Below are 14849 nucleotides of genomic sequence, written 5' to 3' on the forward strand. Positions count from 1 at the left end.
CATTCATTCTTTGGCCACATTGTTATGTTTACACTGCAGTTAGACACCACAGCCGGCCCATGATGACTTGAACTAAGGAACTTTGGGTAGGGGACTATTTATTTGCAATGCGGACCTCTGGTCTTGGGTGCAAGGCTCCAGTACAAGTCCTAATGTCTAGATGGCAATTAACAGCTCTTAGCCTGAGCCAGGAGCTCACATCAGCTGGCACAGGGTTTCATTTAAAGTATAGAAATACCCTTTGATAAGATTTTCAAAAATCATGGTTTTACATAGGTTGCTGCATGTTTGCTTTAGTGACTATAGCAACAAGCATGGTATATGTATTTAGATCAGTTAGGCTGAGCTCATTGGTTTGGTAAATTATGTAGATCGCCATACAAGCAAACATTCAAGATTCAACTGATACCTAATGTACCAGGTACAAATGCATCTCTAGTGATCCCCACACATCAAGTGCATCATCACATTCCATAGAAATGTCAATGGTATGTCAAAGTTGCGGCACTAAATAAGATGGAGAGGAGGATCATCAGCAAAAGCACTTAAAATGATGTAGGGTTAATGCCCACAGAATAACTTATAATTGCTATAATTTCAGTGCCAGAAGCCCTGACCTGATATTATGAATTGCAATAATAAAAGTGAAACAATACTTGATTTATTTTTGACAAAAGTAAGATTAGACTTGATGAGGGACTATTGACCACTGTGAAGGTAGGTGAATCTAAAACATCTCTGAAGATTGTCTTACTAATAACCTATTACTAAAGTTATAAAAAGAAAAGCAGGGAACTTCTTTTTATTTCTGTGTCATCCACACACATTTTCTTCCAGAATTTTGAATGTTAAGTTCTTCATCTTTAATCTTGTAGGAATATAAACCAAACTGAAAATTCTAGAAAATGTGAATCTCTCAAGAATTTGCAAACTTTCAGTGACCATCCAGCTGAATTCAAGTAAACTTAAACTAAGTTGTGCACAAACTTGGCCCAGTTTATAATTTCAGGTGGGAACTATTAAAATGAAGTCATTGATACAATTCTGGTAACCAAAAATTGGTTGTTAATTTATACCCCCTTTGAGTTTTGGGGTTACTTGTAAATTCCAAATTTAAAGCAAAGGAAAACAAGAAACAAAATGATTTAAGTCAAGTGAAGTTGTTAAACTCTATGCAGCCCTAGTTCCATTACTGAAATTTTAAAAAAAAAGATGTTTTGGGGGAGAGATAGGTAGGGAAAGAATTCAGTTGTAGTCTAATAGCATAAAAGCTTTTCTCACTTTCTTTCATGCTTATCACTGCTTTTAAACCCATGTCTACTCTAGACCTTAAAGTCGATCATAGATATGCAACTTCAGCTATGGCAATTGTGTAGCTGGAATCAACTTACCTATGATGAACTTACCTGGCCATCCTCATGAGATTGAGGAATTCAGGGTTTGACTGTTGACCCCTAATAGTTTGATTTCCCAGGTCCCCACTATGCATGCAAAATTAAACCCCAGATGATCGACCAGGTCAATCTACCGGGTAATGTAGATGTTGATTACATTGGTGGGAAAAAAGTTCTTTTGCAATTTACACCAGTTTAGATGCATATAAATGATTAATCAATTTTCCCCTCCCTTGTTATATGAAATATGTTTCTGAACCATTAGAGTAAGTAAAGATAACTCGAGAGAATATAATTACAAGTAAAACAGGCGCATTCACCCACTATCAAACTTCTGATCAGCAACCTGTCTAAATATAAATGTATATGGTGTCAACTGAATTACTTCATATTATGGAGGGTCTTGACAAGAATTCAAATGAATTATGCACAAAATATCATGGAATGGTCTAACAAATGGTTCAACATTGTGCAAAGCACTCTAGATACAAAATTACAAGGTTTAGAATGTTTAGCTACTTGAGAGAGTTGATTGGCTGAACATGGCTAAGTGCTCAATAATAAGTGCTCTTTTTGTTTCTTCAAATGTGAAAGACCCATAGTTGATGGGCCTTGTAGGTTGGAGCAGGCAATTAAGATCTTTTTCACAAGATGCAAGTCCCCTGTAAATTGAATATGCTGTTCAATAGGGTACTTTGTTTATTAAATTTTATTTCATTTGTTTTGAACTTGAACTTTAAGGTTAAATTGTTTTCTTCTGTTATTTGTTAACAGGATTTGTATGCAGACCTCCCACACACTACTTAATACAATGTACCTCATATGGTACTATGCTTCTCTGTTTAGTCAGGCAGGATTTTCATTATTACTTGTTTTGTAAGTTTCAGAGAATTTCAATGCTCATGAAAGTTAAACAATTTGTACTAAGAAAAAACATTTGTTAGTTTCTAAAGTCCCACAGGACTGCTTGTTATTTGTGAAGCCACCAACCAACATGGCTATTCCCTCTGACACTGAGGCCTGGTCTACACTAGCAATCAAAGTCAATCCCAGATACACAATTTTAGCCACACCATTAGAGTAGCTTGAATCAATGTATCAGAATCAACTTTGTTCCCTAGTGTTGTCCGGGGCTCTTTCGGTTTGCACAGATGTCCCTTACGCGATGTGATAGCATGGAATACCATATTCGATTGCCAAGCCCAGAGAGAAAAATTTGGCAGGTTGTCATGCACATAGCAAAATCGATCTCCAGAAGATTGATCGTGGCATGTCAACCCCCCTGAAATTATAGACATACCCTCATATGGTGGACAATCCTACCAGTCCACCTCAAAACTAACTGCAACACCTCTTTTATTGCCATCTCATCCTTTTTTTTAGTAGGAATTGCCAATCCTGAGCACGGTTTGTCACCTTGATGGATGTGGAAGCAGGGTATGAAGGAAAGCTACCATTTCAGCTTGCTGGAATGGAAAAGAAATCTTGGGTGGGTGATTGTAATTACAGTTTGCTCCTGTGTGCAGAGATCTGCCAGATATTCAACTGATATAGTGGTGTTTTGCCTATTGTGACCAATTTGGTCATTGTGAGACCACAAACTAAGTAATGCTAAACACAGGAATTGTGAAATGTGATCACCAATGTTTGCAACTATTGTGGGAATACAGAAAAGAGAGACTGTGTTTTATCATGTTTCTTAAGGAGACACTGTGAGTTTAAACAACCAGACCCTGGACCCTGGACAGAATCTGTGACATAAGAGCAAGAGGGCATGCCTCTGAGCAGCAGGCTACATGCCTGCCAGGTGTGAGCTATAAGACTGGTTCCACCTGTCTTCCCCTACTGGTCAATGACTGAACTAAAACAGGCTCCATGAGGAATCTCTTTTATTTTTTTAAATTTACTCCAGTGGATGCTGGACACTGCTGGTAGTGGGACTCTGCTTTGGGCCAACAGCTAAAATCAATGAACTTTGCCCAGAGCCAAATCCACCACAAGCTGGTGGATGGTGAGCAGTTGCCCAGCAGGAACAACAGTGAATTCAGTGAGAACAGCAAGGCAAGGCGGCTGACAGGATCAGCCCTGCCACAGTGGCACAATGAGAAGACAGATGTCAAATGACCAGCAGAATGAGTAAAATGCTGCTTTACCTCCCGTGTTCAGTGAGGAAGGTGAATGAACTCTGGATCTGCCCTGACCAAGGGCAGCAACTGTGAGAGGGTTGCAGAGATAAGATAGGCATAAAAAAGGGACATTTAAGCTGCGTCTACACGTGTACGCTACTTCGAAGTAGCGGCAGTAACTTCGAAATAGCGCCCGTCACGTCTACATGTGTTGGGCGCTATTTCGAAGTTGAAATCGACGTTAGGCGGCGAGACGTCGAAGTCGCTAACCCCATGAGGGGATGGGAATAGCGCCCTACTTCGACGTTCAACATCGAAGTAGGGACGTGTAGACGATCCGCGTCCCGCAACATCGAAATAGCGGGGTCCTCCATGGCGGCCATCAGCTGGGGGGTTGAGAGATACTCTCTCTCCAGCCCTTGCGGGGCTCTATGGTCACCGTGTGCAGCAGCCCTTAGCCCAGGGCTTCTGGCTGCTGCTGCTGCAGCTGGGGGTCCGTGCTGCATATACAGGGTCTGCAACTAGTTGTTGGCTCTGTGTATCTTGCACTGTTTAATGAAAGTGTGTCTGGGAGGGGCCCTTTAAGGGAGCGACTTGCTGTTGAGTCCGCCCCGTGACCCTGTCTGCAGCTGTGCCTGGCTCCCTTATTTCGATGTGTGCTACTTTGCCGTGTAGACGTTCCCTCGCTGTGCCTATTTCGATGTTGGGCTGAGCAACGTCGAAGTTGAACATCGACGTTGCCGGCCCTGGAGGACGTGTAGACGTTATTCATCGAAATAGCCTATTTCGATGTCGCTACATCAAAATAAGCTATTTCGATGTTGGGTGCACGTGTAGACGTAGCCTTAGGTTGCTGGACCTAAGAACTTGAGAGGAAGAAGACATTGCCCAACCTACATGGGTCAGACTTCTACTCACAGGTTTTGTTTTTTTTATGAATTCTGTGATATTTTCCAAAATTAATGCCAAGTTACTTTCCTCCCTTGTATTAAAAGTTTCCTTCTATACTCAGAATCTGTGCTTGCAAGTGGGAAGACATTGCCTTTCAGGGATGCCCAGGGTTGGTGCATGAATTTCACAGGATACTGGATAGGAACTCAAGCCAGTTCTGTGGTGTACAGATGATGAGGAACCCCTAGAAACTGAACCTGTCTCTGGCTGCAGCTGGCTGTACATGGCAGAAGGGTTACACAAGGAAAGGCCAGAAATGCCTTTGAAACATATTTCCCACTTGACCTAATCAGCAACTGAACCTAAGTCTCCGGAAGTATGGACCCATTCCTTGAGTCATGAGCCTTCTAATATTCTTTGGATTTTTTTTAATGTATCACTGTTTGACTGGGCACCCTAAACTATATCCCCTGGAATCGTCAGACACCACCTACAAAATTCTGGTGACAGTTAATTTTATATCAGCTGAATTCTGAAGGCTTATATTACTGAAAGTAATAGCTCGGGACTATGACAATGTCTGTGGTACATGTAGTATAATTAGCATGCCCAGCACTCACTTGCTTTTATAAATTCTATTTTATTCTCATTTCACGATGAGTTAAAATGCCACTCTCTTCACACAACTGACTGTGAGAGGGAGGATTTGGACCAACTACAAAAACAATCAATTTCAAATTTAAAAAAGTCTGATAAAGAATAGTGATTTCAGCAGTAATTCTGCTCGTCTCACCTGGATATGAGACTTCATTTGTTCACAGACTAGAATTAGGTTGCTTCTACACTTGTCCTCTCCTGTCGGAGGTGGCATGTAATGAGGTAATTCGAAGCAGGCTAATGAGGTGCTAACATGCATATTCAGCACTGCATTAGCATAATGGCAGCCCCACGAATTTCGAAGGGCAGACTTCAAATTGCAGACTGACAGTGAAGATGGGGCAGCTTCGAAATAAGCGCCCCACTTTGCCATTCCCTTACTCACACAGAACTAGATCCGAGTAAGGGGATGTCGAAGTGGGGCCCTTATTTTGAAGCTGCCCCATCTAAACTGTCAGTCTGCAATGGGAAGTCTGCACTTTGAAATTCATGTAGCCACCATTATACTAATATGTATCTTAGCGCCTCATTAGCCTGCTTCAAATTGCCTCATAGCCCTGCCCTCTTCGACATGGGGGGCCGAGTGTAGAAGCACCCTTAGATTAAGACATCTACGACATCTAGTTTAAGACATCTAAAATCTACGGTTAGCTATGTCAATGGCAGATTGGCATTGTTTAAGGTACAACAAGAATCTTTACCAACTATTAAGGAACACGACTGAACAAAGGAAAAATTACACTAAGAAATATTCATACACACATAAGAAACATTTTATCATCGTGAGGTCTATCAGACTTTGCAATAGCTCCCCACAAGATGTAATAGAAATCTAGCAAACTAGACTGGATAATATTCTGTGGAAATTAATGCCACCATGGCAATTATAGAGAACAGGACTTTATAATCTCAGGGGTTTTTTTAGACTACAATTGCAGGTTGTGACTGATGCTTGTGTAGACATACCTGAGCTAGCTTTCATCTCATTATCTGAGGTCCAGAAACAGTGAAGCTGTGACAGCAGAGGTGTCAGCATAGGCTAGTCTGTGAGTAGGTTTCCAGTGAGTTCATATATGACAGCGAACCTCCTACTGCTTCTCTGTTCCAGAACCTGCGGGGAGTGAATTAAAACAAGTGTGGACATGTCAGCTCGAACTTCATCCACACCAGTGATTGCATTCTAAATGTTCTCTCAGTCTATCTCTGAGGATGCAGTTACACTAGCCCCCTTCTTCAAAGGGAGCATGCTAAGCACGCACATCAGAGGAGGCTAATGAAGTGCTGCAGTGTGATGGGGTTCAGGAGTCCCCAAGCTCTGCAACCCATCCACAGACAGGAGTGAGTCTCACTCAGCAGGAGAACAGCTGGTTTATTAGCTGACAGGACACAGCATCTTACAGAAGGGTCAGTGCAGCAGGCAGAGACAGCCAGTCCAATCCATGTCGGGGACAGAAGGCCCCAAAGGGCCCCTCAAGCCAGGGCCTTGCCCCGTCCTTTGTCTCTCTCTCTTCCAGCCCAGACTAACTGCTTTCCAACTCCCTGTTCCAATTCAAATCCATCAGACTCCAACTCCTCCTTTGTCTGCAGTCCAGAGGTGTCACCTGGTCACCTGGTTTACCCTCAGCAGGAGCCCCACACCCTCTGTGAGCCATACACATACACACATGTATCCCCCACTATACCACATGCAGTGCATATGCAGCAACTTATTAGCATAATGGCCTCTGCGGGAACTTCAAAGCTGCTAACTTCAAAGTGCTGACAGGCAGTGTGGCCATGGGCGCTTCAAAGCACGCACTGACCTTTGAAATCGCCTTACTCCCACAACTTCAAAAAGAACTTCGAAGTTCGGCGCATACTTTGAAGCACCCACGGCTACACTGCCTGTCAGCGCTTCAGAGTTAGCCCCTTTGCAGCACCTCATTAGCCTCCTCTGACCTGCCTACTTAGCATGCCCCCTGAGAAGAGGGGAGCTAGTGTAGATGCACCCTGACTCTATAGAGCCAGATGTTCAGCCTGTGTAAATCTGCACAGTTCCATGGACTGGAAGGACACCATGCCAATTAAGAATCTGACCTGTGCAATGTGTGAGGGTGTGATCATTATGGTGAGATTCTGATACCCTTACTCCCACTGAGTCGCATGTCCTCCATGAGCAGTTTTAATGATTTCCAATGAGCATTTGCTTACTGTGAACAAGAACATCTGACTCTGGCCCTTTATAGCTTATAAGAATTATAAAAGAACAAATAAATTAGGGCCAAATCCTCTCTACTGTGACTGGCATTCACAATGATTTTGACAGACTATTCACTTTAGGATTACTTATGTGAAGATGTGTTCCAGGAACCGGCTCATGAGACTCCTATCATCTGTCTCATGCAGAATGCTAATGATATATTAAAGGCATACATCAGTGCCCTCTTCAGTACTTGATCATACATTTTCTTTAGAGTGGTTTTAACCCCCCTCTACATTCTAACTCTAGTAATATATACCATTAAATTACTAATTCTCAGCCTTTGCAGTCCCAATTAGGTTGATTAACACAAAAGGATATGAAAACATTTGCCACTATAGCAACAACATAATTATTTGCCTTTCAGATATTGTACAAGTGCATATTTGTGCTGATCAGTACACTTGATTTCTGTCGTCTTGCTTTTCTTTTTGTAAATGTTCCCAAGGTTAGCAGGCAACTAAAAACACAATTGTGCTAGTCAAAATCTTTGCAAATGTGTGATTTTGACAAACTGAGTCTGAAAGAACAACATCGAGATTTCAGGGGAAAATATATCATTCAATTTCAGATAGGGAAATGAAAGGAAGCATGTGTGCAAAGGGAGCTGGTTGTTCCAGGCAAATTCCCACAGGAGGTTTGAGTGCTTAAGCTAACCAAGCTATTAAACAAAGAGAGGGGGAGGGAAATAAGAGCCCGAACTGCAAGCAAGCAAGTCGTATGGTGGGTTTTGCACCAAACTAAAAGAGCTATTGATTTCAAAGCCAAATAAACATGTTGTGTGGCCACGTACACAGAAAAAAATGAAAGACTCACTTCCTTTAAATCAATTAATCTAGTCTCATAGATCCTCATAAATTAGGTTAATTTAGAAATAAAAAGACTAATTTCATCTTTCAATAATGAAGAAAAAATGTTAGTGGCCAGTACTATTCCTTGTCAACACATTCCTGGAAATGTAAATGGATCGTTAATGTTCAAAGTTTGTCACTGAATTAACCAAGGAAGCAAAAGTCATTTATAATCCCTACTATTGGGAACAGTCCCCACTTGTCCTTTGGGCTCAATGATATTCAGGAGACACCTGGATCAGTTTGTGGCAGTAGTAGCAGTGATGGGCCTTAAGTTCTAAGCTGCTACTGGTGACCCTGGGGCTTCTGCAAGCTCCCTCAGAGTCTGAAGACTTATTTTAAACATATATGAAAGAGTCTATGAAATATGGAGCACTTTGCTGGTTCTTGAAACTCAGAATTTGCTGGGGGATTCAAATATGTAAAAGTCCTGGAAAAGGCTGGTGAAACTGAAAGCCTTTACTGTCACTCTCTGTGACTTATTCCCAACAGAACTGTTTCAGTAGTCCCCATGCCTTGGAATTCTGTTTTCTTCCACACACCCAATATATGAAACCACATATGTAAATCACTACAAGTACTTAGCTGTCATTTTATAGGTTTGCTATTCATGCCTCGTTAAGTGCCCATCATTCTCTAAGCATTGATTTCTTTCCTCGACACCTTTCTTCAAATGTTTATAATGCAATGTAAAGGGAATGCTCTAGGCAACATCTTGGCATGAAGTGTTAAAGCTCTAATCCATAGTCTTTGTAATTAAGGCTTTGTCTATATACGCACATTAACCATGATACTTCTATCAGAATAAACTATTCTTTGATAGCTGTGTTAGAATAACTCACTGTGACATTCCATTCTGGAATTAAAGTGACTTTATTTCAGAATAATTTCTTTCCTGTAGAATAACTTATTCCATTATATCAGAGAGGTAGCCAAGCTAGTCTGTATCTTCAAAAACAAGAAGTCCTGTGGCACCTTATAGATGAACAGACATTTTGGAGCATAAGCTTTCATGTGCAAAGACCCGCTTCACTGTGCAAGTCATTTCTCCCATGTACACAAGAATGTTTCAGTGGGCAAATCCATTTGGACATTTTTAATCATGCACTGAAAAAAATTTTTTTCAAATATTGTATTTGCTTTGATATGGTTGCTTTGATTCAGGAAATGAAATTTAGCAAGCAGTTCATTCATAACATGGACAATTTGTAGCTGGTGTTTTATTAATTATTACTGCAGAGCCAAAGATATTCCAAGTTATCAACCTGCTACATGCTTGCAGCAAATGTTATTGACACATTGGCTGAAAGAATTTTGCCTGCAACACTGTCACACTTTAGCTAAGCATATAAATGCATGATAAATCACAACCCTCTCCAGTCTAGTACTTAAATAATATGACTTAATATAGATGTAGAGGACATAGACATATACCCACACAAAAATAAAAATTTAAACCACTAGACTGGAAAGACTTCAAGCTGTTCCAGTCTGTCAGAGACATGATAAATGTTTTGAAAAACTGCCCTTTTGCCCAAGAGACCATAAATTGGAAAGTGGTAGATAGCATGAAATTTTAAAATACTTCTTGTGAACATTTTCTTTTCTTTTCTCTAAGTAAAAGAAAGTTACAAAAAGTTATGAAAATAATAAAGCTAAAGTTTTCCCCTCGGTAGGAAAAGTTAATGGGAAGTTCCAAACTTGAGCTTCATATTTTTCCTCTCATTTCTTCCCATCTCTCCTCTTTGCCTTTCAGACCTCCCACAGAATGTTATGAACTACTGCAGCCCAGGGTCCCAAAAAAAAATTGCCCAGGCTTGCACCTGGAGAGGTACTCCAGCATCGCTTAACAGTGTTGAACCAACACGGAAGGTAACAGATACCGGTTATAAGCTCTTGCTCGACTGGCATAGAGAACGAGCACCAGGGGTTGCCTTTGACGGTGGGAGAGATCATCACATCTCACTGGACAGTCACCACCCGCCTCCAGCTGGGCAGCCCCCAGCCAGTAGGGTACTGTCCCGCCACAGTTCACCTGCCTCACTGGGTGCGTGAGGCTTAAGGTTCCCAAACCTGACAAGTGACTGAAATTTGAGCACCAGGCAAACCAATAAGAAAATCAACCAGAAAAAGAAACCATCAAAGTTTTAAGCTTGCTTGCTGGAATGTGCGGACCTTGCTGACCAGTTTGATGAAGATCTTCAGGACATCAGCAACACTCAAAAGACTGCTGTCATCAATGTGGAACTGAAGAGGCTCCAAGTTGACATTTCTGCTCTGCAAGAGACATGACTCGCAGATTCGGGATCTCTAAAGGAAAAGGACTTCACCTTTTTCTGGCAGGGTAAAGCCCAAGAAGAACCCAGGGAGCATGGTGTTGGCTTTGCCATCAGAAACACCCTTCTACAAATGGTGGAATTAGTCATGGGTGGATCAGAAAGACTTCTACAGGTCACACTTCAAACTTGCACCGGTCCTGTCCACCTGATCAGCGCTTATGCTCCAACCCTGTACGCCACACCAGAAGTAAAAGACAAGTTCTAGGACGTGCTTAGTGCTTCCATAGTGCAAATAGCTGCTCGTGAACAACTGTACCTTTTGGGTGACTTCAATTCAAGAGTTGGAGCTTATCGTGACTCACAGCCTTCCTGCTTAACCCACTTCAGTGTGGGAAAAATGAATGAAAATGGACAGCGTCTTCTCGAACTTTGCATGTGCCACAATCTGTGCATCACAAACATATTTTTCCAAACCAAGCCACAGCACAGAGTGTCATGGAGACACCCACGCTCGAAAAACTGGCATCAATTAGATGAGGTCATCACTAGACGTGATAACCTCAAAAACGTCCTTCTGACATGCAGCTATCATAGCGCTGACTGCGATACAGATCACTCGCTAGTTTGCTCCAAACTCAAGGTGAGACCCAAGAAGCTGTACCACTCTAAACCAACTGGAAGGCCCCGCATTGATGCCAGAAAGACAGCAAACTCTGAGAGAGCTGAAAAGTTCAGAGAGACCCTCGAGGAGAATCTGCACAGGAGCCATGGGGGTGCCGATGTGACATCCAGATGGCAGCATCTGAGGGATGCAATTTACAACACAGCCTTGTCGGTGTTTGCAAGAAGAGCTAGAAACACAAATGACTGGTTCGAAGCTAACTCTGATGAGATGATTCCAGCCATAGAAAAGAAGCACGCTGCACTCCTGGAGCACAAATGCTCACCACGCCAGAGTACCCTGAAAGCACTCAGAGCAGCCAGAAAAACAGTACAGCAGACATCCAGGCACTGTGCCAACAACTACTGGCTCGAGCTATGCAGCAGCATCCAGACCAGTGCTGACTCTGGTAATCTCAGGGGAATGTACGAGGGCATCAAGAAGGCATTAGGACCCACCCAGAACAAGATGGCACCTCTGAAATCCAAATCTGGTGAAGTCATCACTGACAAGGCCAAACAGATGGAGCGCTGGGTCGAGCACTACTCCGAGCTGTACTCAAACGAGAACATTGTGGTTGATACAGCCCTCAATGCCGTCAATCTCCTACCAGTAATGGACGAACTAGATCAGGAACCAACTGTGGATGAATTGAAGAAAGCCATCGACAGCCTTGCAGTAGGAAAGGCCCCAGGCCAGGATGGTATACCACCAGAGATAATCAAGTGTGCCACAGACACCCTCCTGGAACCCCTACATGAGCTACTGTGCCTGTGCTGGAGAGAGGGAGAGGTTCCACAGGATATGAGTGATGCTAACATAGTAACCTTGTATAAGAACAAAGGAGACAGAAGCGACTGCAACAATTGCCATGGAATCTCCCTCCTAAGCATCACTGGCAAACTGTTTGCTCACGTCATCCTCAGCAGACTCCAGAAGATTGCTGAGAGGGTGTATCCCAAATCACAGTGCAGATTCCGCGCAGAAAGATCTACCATTGACATGGTCTTCTCTCTGAGGCAGCTGCAGGAGAAATGCAGGGAGCAGAGGAAGCCACTCTATATTGCCTTCATCGACCTGACCAAGGCCTTCAACTTGGTCTGCAGAGATGCACTGTTCAAACTGCTCCACAAGATAGGCTGTCCACCACGGTTACTCAAGATGATCCAGTCTTTCCACAAAGACATGAGAGGAACCATCCAATATGATGGCACATTATCGGATGTTTTCAACATCAGGAGCAGTGTCAAACAAGGATGCGTCCTTGCTCCAACATTGTTCGGGATCTTCTTCACACTCCTCCTGAAGCACGCCTTTGGATCTTCAACAGATGGCATCTTTTTGCACACAAGATCTGATGGGAAATTGTTTAATCTTGCAAGGCTGAAAGCTAAGTCTAAGGTGCAGGAAGTCCTCATCAGAGATATGCTGTTTGCGGATGATGCTGCTGTAATGTCACACACAGAAGACCAGCTTCAAAAACTGCTGGATCAGTTCTCCAAAGTATGCAAGGACTTCGGGCTTTCCATCAGCCTAAAGAAGACAAATGTACTTGGTCAGGATGTTGCTGAACCTCCATCAATCAGCACTGACAACTATTCATTAGAGGTTGTCCACGAGTTTGTTTACCTCGGGTCCACCATCACTGACACCCTGTCATTGGAGACTGAGCTAAATAGGAGGATCAGAAAAGCAGCCACAACTCTGTCCAGACTCAGCAAGAGAGTGTGGAATAACATCAAGTTGTACACCCGCACCAAAATGCAAGTCTACAGAGCCTGCATCCCCAGCACCCTTCTTTACGGCAGCGAGTCTTGGACCCTGTATGCCTGCCAGGAAAAGAGGCTGAACGCCTTCCACTTGCGCTGCCCCAGGAGCATCCTTGGAGTATCGTGGAAGGACAGAGTGCCCAACACTGCCACCCTTGAGCAAGCTGGAATCCCTACCATGCACACCCTCCTCAGGCAGCGGCAGCTCCACTGGCTTGGCCACATCCACAGGATGAATGATGGAAGGATTCCAAAAGACATCCTGTATGGTGAGCTAGCCTCTGGCAAAAGACCTCCCGGACGCCCCCAATTGTGCTACAAAGATGTTTGCAAGAGGGACCTCAGGGAGGTAGACATCGAGCCAGACAGCTGGGAGGAGCTGGCAGACGATCGCAGCAGATGGAGGCAGAAACTACCCAAGGGCCTTCAGAAGGGTGAGATGAGGATCAGACAGCTAGCAGAGGAGAAGCGAGCCCACAGAAAGTACAATAAGGACCTGCCAGACACCCACTACACATGCAACAGATGTAGCAAGGACTGTCACTCTCATGTGGGCCTTCACAGTCACAGTCGACTCTGCAAATGATGATCCCAAATGGAACTATGAAGGGCACGATCCATAGTCTACGTATACTGAAGGATGCCTACTATATTTACTGGAGGAATGTTAGCCTTCCATTGATTTCTTGGCTTTTGTCTGTTTCAATCAATTGTTTATGCTAATTCAAATATTAACCTGGAATTTAATTTGGTTACCTTAAATACAAGCAATTAAATATAAGCAAATGATACATTGTCAAGTACTTTGTCCAGACTGGGTTTAAATTAAGTGTTGGGTCTTCTACCATTCCCCTTGGGAATCTAACACAGCAATGGTGGTTGGACATTAGTGAAATTAATACCATAGCTCTCATCACCTATTTAGAACACTTCAATATTTAATGTAATTGTTAGTAATAACTAGACTGAGATGAATAATTGACAGTCAACAATGTATTAAACAACCCACTATTAATACTTACAGATTGTCTAAGCACACATCTAGATTTTCCTGAATTTATTCAGCTCAGTTTTTCCATACTTGATTACTCTTTGGGTTGACTACAAACAGTTCTGGATGAGGAGAGTAGAAATAGGAACACCTTAGTTTCACTGTGATTGGTCAGATTAGTCCTATGATGATCTGCTCCCTGTCTGGATGAGCATAGAATTTTCAGCTGGTCTTTAGCTTCTGAGGGAGTAAGAGCAGATAAATAGGATAAAGGGATTTTAACATATTTATTTTTCCTTTCTAGAAAAACAGATCTTTCCCAAGGCATTATACGTGAGAAAAATTGGCCTTCTGTCAAATATATTGGCTGGAAAATTATCTCAAGTTTAATTTTGTTTCATGTTTATGCAAGTCCCTTGAAGAACTGAGAATGGTACAGTCAGAACTTTGGCTCATTTGCTTACTCCTGGCGTATTACTTTGGGTGTCATCCCAAATAAATATTCCAAGTCTACTGAATTCATTGATTTACAAATTTCTTTCATTACCACAATAACACCAAATACTACATTGTCCTAATTGTGAAAAGCATGGTCACACTGTATCTTTGACAACAGCATTCACATTTCTGACGAAATCCATCCTCGTGTGGACAGCTGACACAAAAGGCATATGCACCAATTTTTGCACCAAAATAGGCTTTTGCACTGCTTTGCACAGGATAGAATTTCACCCTTCATTGCAATTTGCACAAGTAAAGCCTATTTGCTCAAGTCTTTGTTGCAAATAAGTAGAAAAGGGGCATGAGCATTACATTCAAGCAAATATTCACAGAAAAAATACTTTGCTGTATTTGTCTAGCTCTAATGATTAAACAACTGACATGTCAAACAGTTGCCACACAGTACACATTCACTGTTTACTTGACAGTTGGAGGAGACCTACTGCATTTCAGTGCAAAATTTTGACTTTTTATTAATTTATCAAGCTTT

General features: G+C 42.5%; 1 long non-coding RNA gene across 2 annotated transcripts in view; it reads right to left on the reverse strand.

The window, feature by feature from the left end:
• Window positions 1–14849, reverse strand: part of LOC142010394 (uncharacterized) — a 162694-nt gene that overhangs the window by 58868 nt on the left and 88977 nt on the right. For both annotated transcript variants that reach the window (XR_012644783.1, XR_012644782.1), the window contains one exon: window positions 6035–6179. This is a non-coding gene — a long non-coding RNA (uncharacterized LOC142010394). The remainder of the gene's footprint in view (window positions 1–6034; window positions 6180–14849) is intronic.

This window comes from Carettochelys insculpta, chromosome 3 (genome assembly GCF_033958435.1).
Source record: "Carettochelys insculpta isolate YL-2023 chromosome 3, ASM3395843v1, whole genome shotgun sequence".
In the NCBI taxonomy this organism is placed as follows: domain Eukaryota; kingdom Metazoa; phylum Chordata; order Testudines; family Carettochelyidae; genus Carettochelys; species Carettochelys insculpta.